The 13,949-nt window shown below is 40.2% G+C and overlaps 1 long non-coding RNA gene across 2 annotated transcripts; it reads right to left on the bottom strand.

The window, feature by feature from the left end:
• Positions 1 to 2,753: 2,753 nt before the first annotated feature.
• Positions 2,754 to 5,621, bottom strand: LOC120536537. 2 transcript variants are annotated; one of them, XR_005635131.1, is made up of 4 exons: positions 5,607 to 5,621; positions 4,423 to 4,565; positions 3,612 to 3,800; positions 2,754 to 3,341 (listed from the first exon to the last, which is right to left on the bottom strand). It is a non-coding gene; the product is annotated as an uncharacterized LOC120536537 (long non-coding RNA). The 2 variants fall into 2 exon arrangements; XR_005635130.1 differs by lacking the exon at positions 5,607 to 5,621 and having other exon boundaries at positions 4,423 to 5,003.
• Positions 5,622 to 13,949: the final 8,328 nt, after the last annotated feature.

Below are 13,949 nucleotides of genomic sequence, written 5' to 3'. Positions count from 1 at the left end.
AGGATCCTGAAAACCTATGAGAAGGAATGGTAGTCATGCTCGTTGATCCTCAGCTTCCTCGAGCACTTTGGTTAATAGGCTGAATTGTTAGAACCTTCCCCAGCCCAGATGGTCATGCAAGAGCTGTAGAGGTGAAGGAGAAGGTGAAGGATAGACTCTATACTAGGCCTGTTGCTCGTCTTATTCCCCTTCCGGACATTCAACATCAGGACTCTGATACTAATAAAGCATAAGTTTAATATTTTTTTTTTCCTGTTTGAAATGAATAGTTTGAGAGCGGCAATGTTAGAAAGATATCAATTATAAAGAGACACGGATCACATTTAAAGGTGCACCTCCCAGCATGCACGAGAGTGTCTACTATGGGATGTTAAAAAAGTGAAGAAGGTGCACGAGTGCCACAATAGTCAATTCCGCATAGAGAAGCATTTGTTTGTTGTAAGTAAGAATCAGCAGTGTACCGAGTTAAGATAAGTGTGCGTTGATGACCACAGCTGGGTTCGTTTGCATTTTACTTGTATTTTATGTTTTTATATGTTAAGATGTAAAGTCGTTTAAATGTACTGATTACGTTATTGATTTGGATTTTATACTGCTGGTAAGCTAGTGCTTAATTTCAGTAATACTGCCATCTAGTGGACATTGGGTACTTTATCAATAAGTTTTATGTATTCTTTTTTATTGTAGACCACACATTCAAATACACCTATACCTATTCGAATACAGGTGTATATCTTCAAACAAATGAGTTCAATTTCAATCTAAGCTGCTGTGTTGAATTCTCTGCATCATTTGCCAGTGTCCTGCGACACTCCGGAGTGAACACTATAAGTCCTGAACATACTAAAGATAAAGTGGTCCTTTGCTACAGAGTTTTTTTTTTTATATATATGCTTTTAATGGGAAGTTGTGGTTTCCTCATCAAAACCAAACTTCCCTTTTGGGACAAAAAACTTGAATTGAAACAACTGGGCACTTTACTCAGCACCAGATTAAACTTTGTTTTTTTTTTTTAATTCTGAGACCTCACTCCATCATTTTCGATGTCCAGATCACAGCACTGGACCCGACATCTGTGATAGAGTTTGATGTACTTCAGCCTACCGAAAGTAGTACATGGCCAAGTGATAGGTCAGCACCAAGATTCGTTCTGATAATTTTTGTCCGTACTTAAGCCCTCAAGGTCTCCACTGACAGATACTTAAGCATATTTTTTTCTGTTCTGACATCCTATCTCATTAATGTTACACGTCCCTATTCATACCGCGTTGGTTACCATTACAGAGAACACTGAAATCTTAAATGGCAAAGAATGCACTGAACACAAAGGACCGGCGTCTCCATCCTAAACTCTACTCCCTTAGCCCACATTGAACTTTTCTCAACACGATTTTGGGTGATCCTTCGGTTTCAAACTCTCATAATGATATTCTATGTCCAAATTCTTCTCTGATCCTTTTTTCTTCTTCTGCTGGATATAATTAGGCAGATGTTGCTCTTCCTGGGTTCTGTCACCGCCAACGGTCCTCTTTCCTTGCGATTTCTCATGAGCTCTTGGTGTTGACAATCACCAGATCAGGTGGCCCCAAGCTGAGTTAATGGCTTTGGTTCCTCAGTCTTATCGATGTTTGGATATCTGGTGGCTGGTAATACCTGAAGCTTACCCGTCTTCTTGCATTTTTGTTTTTGGTCTCGCTGTGGTCTCTTGCCCTCCATGTTTTGTCCTGCAGATTTCATTTGCTCTCCATCCCTCTTCTGTATGTTACTGTTCCTCACGGAGTGGGTAAGATTTTTTATCTTTAAATTGCATGCATTCCTGGTTATTTGTGTATTTCACTTATTCTCATCAATACAAATTTGAACACAAAACGCATGGAATTTACAAATGAGATTATTGTAGCCAGTATCTTTATTTTATAAAGCCCCATTCACCATCATATTTAGACTTAGAAACCCAAAAAAGCAGCGTTACAAAACTATACAAGAAGTGCAGCCAGTATGGAGAGAAGAGCAGCAACATGAAAAGTAAAGTAGTTGTGTTTTGGTGGTCAGGGCAGTCCCACCAGTTAGGTGTTACATGAGAAGGGTGACAAGACTGGACAATAAGAGCAGCAAAGAGCAGGTGGCTCTTCAGTGTGGATCTGAACTTGAAGAGGGTCATGGGAGGGAGTTCCAGGGAGTGGGTGCCACCAAGATGAAGGAGCCTTACAGAGAGGGGGAAGCAAGCCTTCTGGGAAGTGCTTGGCAGATCACATGTTGGTGGTGGCCATAGTGGACTATTGAACCAAAAAAAAACCAATACAGCATGGAGATGTGTCTTAATTCTGCACTGTCATGCGAGGTTTGTCACTCAGCCAATCTTGAATTTGATGGCACCTCCTTATGTCTCGTGTTCTACCATCCCATCATTGTGTCAAAGATGAATGTGCCCATCCCCTGCCAAGTGACAGTGCCTGTTACATTGATGACAGAGACACAGCTCTGTAGTATCACCTGTGGACTCCATCTCTGGACCCCGTGCTGCCAGCCAGATGACTGAATGACACATGTTTGTAGGCCCAATCTCAACTGACATTCTACTGAATATGAAAAGTTGTTTTCTTCTACTGAACCTGTAAAATACTTTTACTCTGCACCCTGCTTGCACTGCTGGTGTCACCAAGTGACTCCAGTGCCATGTCACTTCCATTATCCTCACTCTCCCATCCTCCATGTGAGGCTCCTTCATCTTGGTGGCACCCACTCCTGGAACTCCCTCCACATGTCTCTTCTCCACATCCAGATCCACAATGAAGAGCCATCTGCTCCCTGCTGCTCTCATTACCTGGTCGTGTCACCTTTGCCCTGTGAACCTTCACCTCTCCACCACCCTTTTCCCTCCACTGTAGTTTACTCAGCTACTTCAGTCCTGTGGCTTCCTGGCACACCACTCACATTGTGTAGCATTAGAATGCTGTTCAGATGGAGGGTGACTGTGTGCCTTTGTCCGCAAATCCCAACATGAAACATGCCATTTCATCACTGGCCTTTCATATTCCTAGTCCATACTCTGCATTGTCCAGATGTTTCCAGACATATTCAATGTTCACAGCAGTGACCACACAGACAAGTTCCTACTCATTCAAAAATCAAATGCTGTTTGTCATGTTATCCTACTCGTTCAATGACCAAATGCCAATCTTCATGGTTTCAAGCAAATTAACAATATGAAGACAGAAAGATGTCCACAGATCTTGACAGGTCAAATCTCACATCATGGGCACTCGCACAAATGTCTTGTTCAATTCATGGCCTTTATGTAGAGGACTATGCCAGCTGCACCATAAGACTCGGACATGATCCTGTTGAAATAAAAAGAAATACAACTGATGACATCCTCATATCTTCCATCCATGAAGTGACCAGAGTGGAATTCTGAAAAAAAAGTCGCTTGTCCCTCTGAGCCTCCCAATGACAGCCAATAAGAAGAACTGAATCTGCAATTGTGAGAGCCAATCGCATTATATAATCTGTCACTAAAAGCCTATAGATTTATAAAGTCCTGAGCAAGCCATTGTTGGAAAACCAAAGAATGAAAGACCGAGAAATGTGAGAGCTGCAACAGAACTTACTGGAAGAAATGAAGAGCTCCTGGTGGTCAAGATATCTGTCTGAGGTGGGCAGGTAGAAGCATCCTCAAGTACAATCAGCTCACCTGCAATACTAATCTTCAATCTGCACCCCAGTATTGTGTCAGGCTTGCAAACTGTGTCCCCAATGCAGAATCATTTTCCACAAGATGTGAGCTGATGTATCAATATCTGAAAATCAAAATAGAAAATATAACATAGCACTGGAACAATTAGCAATCAAGGCACAATATCATAAAAACAACAGTGCAGAATGTAGACTAGCATGACAGCATTGATAAAATCTCATTGTCTAGTAATATCCAGAAACTTCTTTCAAGCCACAGCCACATAACCAGTAATGCCATTCCTAGAAATTCGAATGGACCATTACTTACTAATTAAAAATTGAAACCATAATCTGTATCTCTAATCTCAGAATGATATTCATCAATATTAAGACACATTTGGCCAACACCTTGTTGACTTGGAGAACAGATGCAGCTCAGTTGGTGGGGGTCCAATTAATTATCCATTGCACCACAATGCCTCTGGCATGAAAACAAGCACGATGTGTTCTCCTTTTCATGGCGCATTGCACATTACAGACATAGCGTTGAGATTTTCCTCAATGTTTAAGTGAAAAGGGAGAAAACATTCAACAGTTCGGTTCGAGCTAACGCTTCGCTGCCTACCGCGTCTGCCAGGGTCATACACTAGGGACTAGAAGACGACCAAAGCACCCGTTCACTGTTATTGTCAGCCTTCAAGAACATTATGTTAGTAAATCAAAAGAGAAATCCGATCAACTCACCTGCGCCTCTGTGCCACTGCTCTCTACCTGCGCCTGCTGCCATGTAGCCGGGTATCACGCTGGCTGCCGTTTTAAAGACAGTTTAGGAACGCCCAGGGACGGGACTAAGGGGGCGGTTCTGCCTGAAGTCTAACACCATTCGCCTGAAATTGTACCAGAGACCCACCTACTATTAGTCACAGTACCAGACAGCTCAAGATCAGTACCAAGTGCTCGGTTCGATCCACTTTACAATACCAGTGGGCTCATTTCCAATACCAGGTATCCGCCCCCCTCTTTTATTTTGGAAATGCTGCCCTGCCCTGACGGCGGCCTCGAGGAGTTGCGTAAGTTCACGGCTCTGGAAAGCGAAACCTTTTCAAATGCTACATTGCTAGAGGAAGGAGCGACTCATGAGAGAGAGAGGGTAGGGTAGACCTGTTTGATCGGACGGCTCATTGCTCACTTAGTATCCGGGATGTCGCCGGTCCTCCGTCGGCTTCTTTTTCTCAGACGTTAACTCCCGGATACTGTACTGTACGAGTATGTCGAAGATACAACGTGTCGACCGACACCTGTGAGATTTTACTCGGTGCAGAGTCCCAGCTGACTCCAAAGGGAAAGCGGCTAACGTTAAAAAAAAATAATATTTATATTTTCGCGTCATTTGTCTGTGGTTTATTTACTGTTCGACAACTTCTCGCTGGCACAGTTCTGTGTTAAGAGGAAAGTAAAAGGTACCGTGTTACACGGGTTTGTGTCATTTAAACTTAGTAATAACTTGGAAAAGAAATCGCCGATGTGTGAAGTACGAGTTGCCGTGGTTGCTTTTGTTTGATCATTTGTAAAACGCTTTGACTTTCACTATATTTTTTAAATATGCTTTTCTACTGCGGAAAGGTTTACGTGTCTATTGAACATTGTATGTCTTCTCTGCGTTTCGCCTGATGTGCACAGCAAATACAGTTTTGCTCAAAATGTCTCAGTTTCAGAATAACCCTCAAAAATGCACTTTGGCAATACGTGGACCTGTACTGTGTGTACACATCCTGAAGCGTTCATTTTACAGTGGTGATATGGCGGTGAGCCCGGCTTTGGTCTGATGGTAATTTCCTACGTGCAGAGAAAAGTTGGAATATTTCGTTATCGAATTATTCATTCCGTTTGATGACCCAGATCCACATTCACCGCGTATGCCGATGTACCTCCCGGCTGACACAAAGCGCTGCCAGCCGAACAGGCCGCTCACTTCAGCCTCGTCGTGACTCCCTGATGACGAGGCTCTCCGGACGGAAGACTTGGGCGAGAACGTGGAAGTGTTTGCGCTGCCTGACGCGGGCCCGGGGACGCAAAGTAAAATTCCGAGCCGACAGGAGACGCATCAGTCTCACCGTAATTGTGGAAAATTGCTGCCGAGATTCACTCCTTGAATATGCCGTTACTGGCTATCCGAATCACCTTTAATATTTAGTCATTTATTCGCTATACTTTGTTAATCTCTGAGGGGAATTATCAGTTCTACCGCTTCCAGTGACACTGGAAAACTTAGTTACACTATTTTGACACTACGTTACTGTATCATATTGCTATTGTATGTTATCATAAAAAATATACAGTGATTTCGCAGTAAGCTGGGCTTCAAACGTACTGTGATGTAAATTACATTTATTAACCATTTCCAATCTGAATTTTTACATGTCAGCTACAACTCAGTAGCTTGTAAAAATGTTTATTTATCCTGGCAAATTCTTTTATCTTCTTTTGTAGTATAAAACTTGCTTGTAACGTAAGAATTAGTGGCAAAGTAGTTCAATTACCAGTCATTCAACCATCAGAACTTATTAAAGAAGCAACATTTCTTCTTCTTCTTTTGGCTGCTCCCAATAGGGGTTGCCACAGTTGGATCATCTTCTTCTATATCTTTCTATCCTCGTCATCTTGCTCTGTCACATCCACCACTGTCATGTCCTCTCTCATCATATCCATTAACCTCCTCTTAGGCCTCCCTCTTCTCCTCTTCCCTGTGACCTCTATCCTTAGCATCCTTCTCCCAATATACTCATCATCTCTCCTCTGCACAAGTTCAAACCAACACAATCTCGCCCGTCTGACTTTGTCTCCCAACTGTCCCACCTGAGCAACAACAACAACATTTATTTATATAGCACATTTTCATACAAACAGTAGCTCAAAGTGCTTTACATATTAAAGAATAGAAAAATGAAAGACATAATTATAAAAAATAAATCAACATTAACATCGAATAAGAGTAAGGTTCAATGGCCAGGGGGGACAGAAAAAAAAAAAACTCCAGACGGCTGGAGAAAAATAAAATCTGTAGGGATTCCAGACCATGAGACCGCCAGTCCCTCTGGGCATTCTACCTAACATAAATGAAACAGTCCTCTTTGGATTTAGGGTTCTCACGGAAGGGCTTGATGATGATGATGGTCACGTAGACTTCTTCCTTTTAATCCGTCCATCATTGTTGGAGCATCGTGAAGCTTTGAGTAGGCCACCACCACAAAGAAACCGGAAAAAGAAACAGAAAAGAGAGTAGGGGTCAGTACCGATTTTAGAGCCACCATGAATAGTTATTATGATGAATTGAACATACAGAGTATCAGGATTAAGTTAAATTGAAGTTATAAAAGGCCATGTTAACGTAATGTGTTTTCAGCAGTGTTTTAAAGTGCTCTACTGTATCAGCCTGGTGAATTCCTATTGGCAGGCTATTCCAGATTTTAGGTGCATAGCAGCAGAAGGCGCCTCACCACTTCTTTTAAGTTTTGTTCTTGGAATTCTAAGGAGACACTCATTTGAGGATCTGAGGTTACGATTTGGAATATAAGGTGTCAGACATTCCGATATATAAGATGGGGCGAGATTATTTAAGGCTTTATAAACCATAAGCAGAATTTTAAAGTCAATCCTGAATGACACAGGTAACCAGTGTAGTGACATCAAAACTGGTGTGATGTGTTCTGATTTTCTTTTCCTAGTTAGGATTCTAGCAGCTGCATTCTGCACTAGTTGCAAACGATTTATATCTTTTTTGGGTAGTCCTGAGAGGAGTGCGTTACAGTAATCTAGTCGACTGAAAACAAACGCGTGAACTAATTTCTCAGCATCTTTCAGTGATATAAGAGGTCTAACTTTACTTATGTTTCTTAAGTGAAAAATGCTGTCCTAATGATCTGATTAATATGTGATTTAAAATTCAGATTACAGTCAACAATCACCCCTAAGCTTTTTACCTCCGTCTTGACTTTTAATCCTAATGTATCCAGTTTATTTCTAATAGCCTCATTGTATCCATTATTGCTGATCACTAAAATTTCAGTTTTCTCTTTATTTAACTTGAGAAAATTACTATTCATCCATTCTGAGATACTAGTCAGACATTGTGTTAGTGAATCAATAGAATCAGGGTCATCAGGTGCTATTGATAAGTACACTGTGTGTCATCAGCATAGCTGTGGTAGCTCACGTTGTGCCCTGAGATAATCTGACCTAACGGAAGCATGTAGATTGAGAATAACAGCGGACCCAGGATAGAGCCTTGTGGAACACCATATTGGATATCATGTGTCTTCGAGTTGTAATTCCCACAACTAACAAAATATTTTCTCCCTGTCAGGTAGGATTCAAACCAATTTAAGACACTGCCAGAGAGGCCCACCCATTGACTAAGGCGATTTCTAAGAATGTTGTGATCAATGGTGTCAAATGCAGCACTCAGATCTAAGAGGATGAGAACAGATAAATGGCCTCTGTCTGCATTTACCCGCAAGTCATTTACTACTTTAACGAGTGCAGTTTCTGTGCTGTGATTTGTTCTAAAACCTGACTGAAATTTATCAAGAATAGCATGTTTATTTAGGTGGTCATTTAACTGCATAATGACTGCCTTCTCAGAACTTTACTTAAGAAGGCAGGTTAGAGATGGGTCTAAAATTTTCAAGAGCTGAGGGTCAAGATTATGTTTCTTAAGTAGGGGTTTAACTACAGCAGTCTTAAGACAGTCTGGGAAGACCCCAGTATCTAGTGACGAATTTACTATGTCAAGAACATTATCAATTAGCACGCCTGATACTTCTTTGAAAAACCTTGTTGGTATCGGGTCAAGGACGAGGTGGAGGGTTTTAATTGAGATATTATTTTTTGTAAATCAGGTAAATCTATCCTAGTGAAAGAGTTTAATTTGTTTATAACAGGATGTTGGGGTTTAGGGGATCCTTAGTGTTGGGGAGATATACTATGTTATTTCTAATATCATTAATTTTTGATTGAAAATACAGCGACAGCCTCACAGGTTTCACTGGAAGCACTTAGGAGGCATTCCTTTGAGCTACCTGGGTTTAGTAGGCGATCAATTGTTGAAAATAAGACTCTGGGATTACTAGCATTGTTATTTATAATCTTGAGAAATAGCAGCGTCTCTCAAGACGGACAGTGTTATTGTATTCTGTTATTTTGACTTTTAATATTTCGTGGTGGATAGTAAGTTTAGTCTTCCTCCATTGACGCTCAGCTCTACGGCATGTTCTCTTTAAATCAGACACTCTTTGGGTCTTCCATGGTATACAATGCTAGAAGATTTTTTCACTGTCTTTTCAGGTGCAACTATGTCAACAGCAGCTCTCACTTTAGAATTAAATCTTTCCACCTTACTATTTACATTGTCCTCGCTATTATAGCTGGCACTATAAACGGACTGATTGCTTAAAATGTTTGTAAGTTTTAAAGCTGCTGCCGAATCAAAGAAGCGTTTTTTAACAATATGCTTCTCATGAGTGTTTTTATCATTATTTCTATATTAAAAGTAGAAGAAAATGGTCTGATAGACCAATATCAATGATCTGTTTTATATCAACTTTCAGTCCTTTAGTAATCACTAAGTCTAATGTATGACCTGCTTTATGTGTAGGCTGATTTATGAGTTGTCTCAAATCAAAAGAATCCAGGAGGTTCATAAATTCTTTTACTTTTAGATCACACTGATTATCTATATGAAAATTAAAGTCGCCAACTATTAGGAGTGTGTCATAGTTAGTAATTAAAATTGACATTAAGTCAGAGAATTCCTCAAAAAACGACGCGTTATATTTAGGAGGTCTATACACGGATAGTACTAGAACTTGAGAATCTCCATGAATAACAACGGCGAGATACTCAAAGGACTTGAACTTACCAAAACTGACATCTTTACATTTTAATCGCTCGAGTAAATGTTAGCCAATCCGCCCCTTTTCCCTGGCGGTTTGCATGAGTAAAACTGTAATCCGGAGGCAGATTCGATTAAAACTGACGCGCATCTGAATTCAGCCATGTTTCATTTAGTGCAATAAGATCTATTTTTTATCATTAATAAGATCGTTGATAAAAAACGTTTTGTTAGTTAAAGCTCTAACATTTAATAGTGCCATATTTAATGTTTCGGAGGTGCAGAGATGAGTACTATGTGCGTTATTGTTATTTGGAATAGGAACTAAATTATTATTATTAGCGCTCTGTGTATTTTTGTTTAATCTGTGATCTGTTTTATAGTTTTAATACATTGTTCCTCTAAAATAGTGATTTTAATTAGATTATTGGAGTTTATGCCGTATTTCCTAGGTTTTCTACGTGCATTGAGATTGCTTATTACAGTATTAATGGTGTGAACTTTAACGGAAGACTCTATTAAACATTCATCATGTCCTGGCACAGCAGTATTATTTCGAAGGGGTTAAGAGCAGAGATAGATAGTCAAGAAAACGAATTACCTTGATATGTTTTCGGAGAGGACCCGGCCGAAACTGTTCGGATGCAGGCCATCACGCTTGAAGAGACGGCCTTTCCAAAAGAGATTCCAATTGTTGATGAAACCGACATCCTTCTTCTTGCAGAAACCCTGTAGCCAGTTGTTCAACCCTAGCAGACGACTGTAGTACTCGTTGGATCGTCTGACGAGAGGTAGTGGACCCGAAACGAAGATCTTTGCCGATTGGGTCCTCTCCTTCGTGTCTTTAATCAAAGCTGCGAAGTCAGCCTTCAGGATTTCTGATTGTCGGTGCCTTATATCGCTTACGCCGGCATGCAAGACGATTGCTCCAACTGCCCTCTCCTTGTGTTTCTCGTAGACTGCTGGCGCACGTTTCATTACATCTCGGACACGAGCACCGGGAAAACAAGAAACAAACGATTTTGCATTAGGGCATGCGACATTAAGGTTTCTAACGATAGAATCACCTACCACTAATACATCACCAGGTGCTGAAGGCGAAATGGGGAAGCGGAGAGGGTCAAACCGGTTCTGAGATAAAATGCTCACCTGTGCCGATGGAGGTGCTCTGGCCTTGAACCCCCGCCTGCATAGCTGAAATCCACCGAGGTCAGCAGCGCGCCGCTCCTACGAGACGCTGGGTGAGGTCGGCACAACGCTGGGTTGATGTTTCGCCGGTTCCAGATGGCAAGGACGGTTTATCCAACAGCCGGGCCTTCAGATTTCTCAGGTATTTCCATCGGGACAGGAGTTTCTGAATCTGTTCATCAAGTGCTTGGAGTTCCTCAACTACGATTTCAACGCGAGTTACCCCACTGTCGGCCATTTTCTGCTTCGTGCCCTAGGAGAAATGAGAGAGAGAGAGAGGTTAGCAGACCCTCTAATGTCCTCATTTCTAATCCTGTCCATCCTCATCACACCCAATGCAAATCTAACAGTCTTTTGTATATATTGACATGATTTCAATGTGTAATACAGTTATTTCATGGTTTCTGGTAGAGAAGGTAAGGTTGCTTTTGTAAGTAAATAAGCAAGCTAACATTTTGTTCTATTAGATTCCATACCATATTGTAAACCACTCCTTCTGTTTATGAAGGCCTCAGTTTCTGTAGTCATTGCCTTATGAATGTACAAAATAAACAATGTGCCTATTAGTTATCTGCTAGATGAGACCAGTTTTATTTTGATACGAGAGTATAATATTTTACAAACTCTAACACAGCTCCAGCCTTAACATCTTTTCATTGCTAGTTTTCTTTTATACCATCAAAATATCAGATTTAGAAAATGAGTGAATCAACTTATCAGATCCCTGAAGGTTTTTAAACCCAAATTCAAGAACATATTCTTTCTACTCACCAGTACATCATTGCTACTCAAGGATTGATTACTTCTTTATAGATAATAACTTCTTGCCTAAGATTAAATCTTGTAAATACGATGCTATTGTTATTTCAGACCATGCTCCGATGATCTTGGAGCTGAAATTACTAAGCCCCATACACTCACCCCAAGAGATGGCGTCTCAATCCGCTTCTATTAGCTGACGAGAATTGTACTGAATTTATATCCAAACAAATTGAATTCTTTCTAGAGACAAATACATCCCCTGAGATCTCTGCAGGAATACTCTGGGAAACTCTTAAGGCCTTCTTAAGAGGACAGATTATCTCATATCTTTCCCACAGAAATAAATCCGCTAAGAAAGTAGCAGAGATAAAAAGCGAAATTACTAAAATAGATGAAGAACATGCCAGACTACCAAGCGAGACTCTACATAAGAGGAGGCAGGCTCTACATTCAGAATTAAACCTCTTGACAACTAAAGAAACCGAACAACTAATTTACAAATCCAGACATCATTATTATGAACATGGAGAGAAAGCTAATAAGCTTTTAGCAACAAATTCACAAGCAAGATGTATGCAACGCAATCTCGTAATTACTAACACTAACGGAGATAAAATCATCGAACACAAAAATATAATGTACACTTTTAGAGACTACTATAAATCCCTATATACTACTGAGTTTAAAGAAGACAATATACAATCTAATGCATTTCTGGATAAATTACAGATACCACAAATTGACGCTATTAGTGTGGAGGAGCTGATAAACCTCTGTCATTATCAGAATTACTGGATGCTATAAAGTCACCCAAGGTGGAAAAGCAGCAGGCCCTGACGGCTACCCTGCAGAGTTTTACAAGAAATTCTCCGCTCAGCTAGCTCCCTCCTATTAGCAACATTTACAGAAGCCAGAGATAACCAATCTCTTCCACAAACCTTTCGCCAAGCACTAATCACTGTCTTCCAAAACAAAATAAGGACTTATTACAATGTGCATCATACAGACCAATTTCACTTCTGAATAACGACGTTAAAATACTCTCTAAAATCATAGCTAGAAGGATGGAGAAAGTGCTCCCCTCAGTAATATCACAAGACCAAACTGGATTTATTAGGGGCCTACACTTATCTTCAAATCTTCGACGCCTGTTTAATGTAATATACTCACCAACTAAATCAAACACCCCAGAAATATTATTATCATTGGATGCAGAAAAGCATTCGACATGATTGAATGGAAATACCTTTTACTATTTTGGAGAAGTTTGGGTTTGGCCCAACATTTGTGCATGGATTAAATTACTGTATACTAACCCAGAAGCTTCAGTTTGCATCAATAACATTTGCTCAGACTACTTTAAACTAGAACGTGGCACAAGACAAGGATGCCCTTTGTCACCACTGCTGTTTGCAATTGCCATTGAACCACTGGCAATACATTGTCGAAATACTGATCAGATAAAGGGGATTAGCAGAGAAGGACTGGAACAGAAAATCTCATTATATGCAGATGACATGGTACTGTATATATCGGACCCAGAAAATTCTGTGCCTGCAGTCTTAGCAGCACTCACAGAATTTCAAAAGCTCTCTGGTCTCAGAATTAATCTGAATAAAAGTGTACTCTTTCCGTGAATTCGCAAGCATATAATATTAGATTAGACACCCTTCCTTTTATCATTGCAGAACAGTTTAAATACCTCGTAAACATCACAAGTAAACATAAAGCTCTTTATCAACAAAATTTCGCGTCTGCATGGAAAAAATTAAACAAGACTTGCATAGATGGTCAACCCTTCATCTCACACTAGCTGGAAGAATTAACACTGTTAAGATGAATATTCTTCCTAAGCTCCTTTTTATTTCAAAACATACCAATATACATTAATAAATCGTTCTTTAAGCAATTAGATTCAACAATAACCTCATTTATTTGGAATTCTAAACATCCACGCATCAAAAGAGCGACCCTACAAAGACAAAAGGCAGAAGGCGGCATGGCTCTACCTAACTTCCAGTTTTATTACTGGGCAAATATACAGTCGATAAGAACCTGGACACAAATAGAAGAACATACACAGGCATGGACCGCAATAGAAGTAAAATCCTGCAGTACTTCTTTGTATTCCTTGCTTTGTGCTCCAATAAACACACGTTATCGGCAATACACTAATAACCCAATTGTGCTCCACTCACTTAGAATCTGGAACCAATGTAGAAAGCATTTTAAGACGGAGAAGCTTCTTTCTGTGGCACCCTGCAAAAGAACCACCTCTTTCAACCCTCACAAACATATGCAGTTTTAATATCTGGAAAAATTTGGAATTAACTTGCTTAGAGATCTTTATATAGACAACGCCTTTGCATCCTATGAACAATTACATTCCAAATTTAACATTCCAGCTACAAATTTCTTTCACTATCTTCAA

This window comes from Polypterus senegalus, chromosome 10, assembly GCF_016835505.1.
Source record: "Polypterus senegalus isolate Bchr_013 chromosome 10, ASM1683550v1, whole genome shotgun sequence".
Taxonomy (NCBI): domain Eukaryota; kingdom Metazoa; phylum Chordata; class Cladistia; order Polypteriformes; family Polypteridae; genus Polypterus; species Polypterus senegalus.
This window is presented reverse-complemented; position numbering and strand designations above follow the sequence as displayed.